This window comes from Oncorhynchus gorbuscha, unplaced genomic scaffold, assembly GCF_021184085.1.
Source record: "Oncorhynchus gorbuscha isolate QuinsamMale2020 ecotype Even-year unplaced genomic scaffold, OgorEven_v1.0 Un_scaffold_19961, whole genome shotgun sequence".
Taxonomy (NCBI): Eukaryota; Metazoa; Chordata; class Actinopteri; order Salmoniformes; family Salmonidae; genus Oncorhynchus; species Oncorhynchus gorbuscha.
In genome coordinates, this window is record NW_025761269.1 from 1 (window position 1) to 2,867 (window position 2,867).

Here is a 2,867-nt window from a genome sequence, read left to right on the forward strand (position 1 = left end):
GTGGGCATCGATCCCACTACCTCACGCGTGCAAAGCATTTGAGCTAATTCCCCAGCCGTTTGGAATTTCCGCAAGAAGCAACCAAGAGGGTCCAGTCTTGTCAGGCTATGCTGTTGGTGGACTTGTTTGTTGGCCGTGCCAGCACTTACACAGAGGCTGAAATTGCATTTCAACAATTGAGAAAACAGCAAATGGCAGTTAGCTCCAGTTAGTTGCAGTGGGCTCATCAGCCAGGTCATGGGTTCGATCCCCATTATGTACATTTTGAGTGTCAAAATTATGAGTCATGCACATATTAATTGTCAAGGGTGCTGCAATTATGTTGAGTGAATTGCAGGAATAGCTCAGGTGGGAGAGCGTTAGACTGAGATCCTAAAAGGTCCCTGGTTCGATCCCGGGTTTCGGCATCTGTATTTGTTCTTTCTTTATGCTCTGGCTTCAAGGAAACTTTCCACAGCTTTGTTTGTGGGCCTCAATGGTGTGTCTACGCTCTGAAAGTAAGCAATGTCTTGCTTTTTCATCTGACATTTTGACATCAGTGTCACATTAAAGTTGCTTGTCATTGCTACATAATATAATAATAATAATATATGCCATTTAGCAGACGCTTTTATCCAAAGCGACTTACAGTCATGTGTGCATACATTCTACGTATGGGTGGTCCCGGGAATCGGACCCACTACCCTGGCGTTACAAGCGCCATGCTCTACCAACTGAGCTACAGAAGGACATGACAGTAGGTTGTCGTAAGACAAGGCTGCATGAAGTGTGAACTGGAGTTTTCTTGCATCCATAAAAAAATGTGCTTTTGGAGAATGTGGGCATCGATCCCACTACCTCACGCGTGCAAAGCATTTGAGCTAATTCCCCAGCCGTTTGGAATTTCCGCAAGAAGCAACCAAGAGGGTCCAGTCTTGTCAGGCTATGCTGTTGGTGGACTTGTTTGTTGACGTGCCAGCACTTGCAGAGGCTCGGTGCATTTCAACAATTGAGGAAAATAGCAAATGGCTGGTTAGCTCAGTTGGTTATAGTGTGGTGCTAATAACGCCAAGGTCATGGGTTCGATCCCCATACTGGCCATTATGTACATTTTGAGTGTCAAAATTATGAGTCACATGCATGTGAATTGTCAAGGGTGCCACAGAATTATGTTGAGTGAATTGCCGGAATAGCTCAGTTGGGAGAGCGTTAGACTGAAGATCTAAAGGTCTCTGGTTCGATCCCGGGTTGCACATCTGTATTTGTTCTTTCTTTATGCTCTGGCTTCAAGGAAACTTTCCACAGCTTTGTTTGTGGGCCTCAATGGTGTGTGCTACGCTGCTCCTCTGAAAGTAAGTAATTTCTTGCTTTTTCATCTGACATTTTGACATCAGTGTTACATTAAAGTTGCTTGTCATTGCTACATGACAGTATAAGACAAGGCTGCATGAAGTGTGAACTGCAGCTTTCTTGGATCCACAAAAAAATGTTTTTGGGGAATGCGGGCATCGATCCCACTACCTATAGCATGCTAAGCAAACACAATACCAATTGATCAAATTCCCCAGCTGTTTGGAATTGCCACAAGGAGTCAGCGTGTCCAGTCTTGTCAGGCTATGCTGTTGGTGGACTTGTTAGTTTGCGCTCCAGCACTTGCAGAGGCTCAGTGCATCTCAACAATTGTGCTCTGTAGCCAGCGGCCGGCTAGCTCAGTTGGTTAGAGTGTGTGATACGCTGCTCTCTGAAAGTAAGTAATGTCTTTCTTTTTCATCTGACATTGTAACATCAGTGTTACATGAGAGTTTCTTGTCATTGTTACATGACAGTTTCTTGTCATTGTTTACATGACAGTAGGTTGTCGTAAGACAAGGCTGCATGAAGTGTGAACTGGAGTTTTCTTGGATCCATATAACATTGTGCTTTTGGAGAATGTGGGCATCGATCCCACTACCTCACGCGTGCAAAGCATTTGAGCTAATTCCCCAGCCGTTTGGAATTTCCGCAAGAAGCAACCAAGAGGGTCCAGTCTTGTCAGGCTATGCTGTTGGTGGACTTGTTTGTTGACGTGCCAGCACTTGCAGAGGCTGGCACGACAATAGGAGTCCTGGTAAATGCATTTACAACCATATTTTTATATTTGGGTTACTAGTTGCACGTGCATTTGCAATATGATTCTATAGTGAAAAAACATCACCAAATGGACATGATGAAATCAACACAACGAGTGATGGAAAGGAACAACTATCTCTGCCAGGCCATCCTGTGTTCATCAGGCCAGTCAATTTTGCATTCCTGCAGGATTTTTATAGCATGACAAAATCGTGATGGTACATGCCCATTGAACCACATTGCAAATGCACAGTGACTTTGCAAAAGTGAGAAAACATAAACAAATGGACATGATGAAATCAACACAACGAGTGATGGAAAGGAACAACTATCACTGCCCGGCCATCCCGAGTTCATCAGGCCAGTCAATTTTGCATTTCTGCAGGATTTTCGAGCATGTCAAATTTCTTATGGCATTTGGCCCCCAAAAAAGTGACTTTTGACTTTGACTTTTGACTTCCGATGAAATCATATTGTAAATGGACAAATCCCATATTCCTTATGCACAAGTTAAACATTTTTTTAAATGATAATAAAATACAACTAAAGTATGTTGATACAGTTCTTACACATTATGTGTAATTGACACAGAATTTGAAAGAATTTCAAAAAAACGGTCCAGAAAGCACTTTATTAAGGGTGTGTGAGGTTTTACAAAAATTTTGACATTTTTGACTTTTGACTTTGACTTCCTAGAAATCATATTGAAAATGGACAAAACATATTACTTATGCGCATGTAAAAAAATAATATATATATGATAATAAAATTGGACAAAA

At 42.1% G+C, this 2,867-nt stretch overlaps 3 non-coding genes across 3 annotated transcripts; all 3 read left to right on the forward strand.

Annotated features, from left to right (window-relative positions):
- The first annotated feature begins 333 nt into the window (after positions 1-333).
- On the forward strand, positions 334-407 carry trnal-gag. Its single transcript has one exon. It is a non-coding gene; the product is annotated as a tRNA-Leu (tRNA).
- Positions 408-1,006: 599 nt separating this feature from the next.
- trnai-aau lies at positions 1,007-1,080 on the forward strand. The gene has a single exon. It is a non-coding gene; the product is annotated as a tRNA-Ile (tRNA).
- Positions 1,081-1,166: 86 nt separating this feature from the next.
- Positions 1,167-1,237, forward strand: trnaf-gaa. Its single transcript has one exon. It is a non-coding gene; the product is annotated as a tRNA-Phe (tRNA).
- Positions 1,238-2,867: the final 1,630 nt, after the last annotated feature.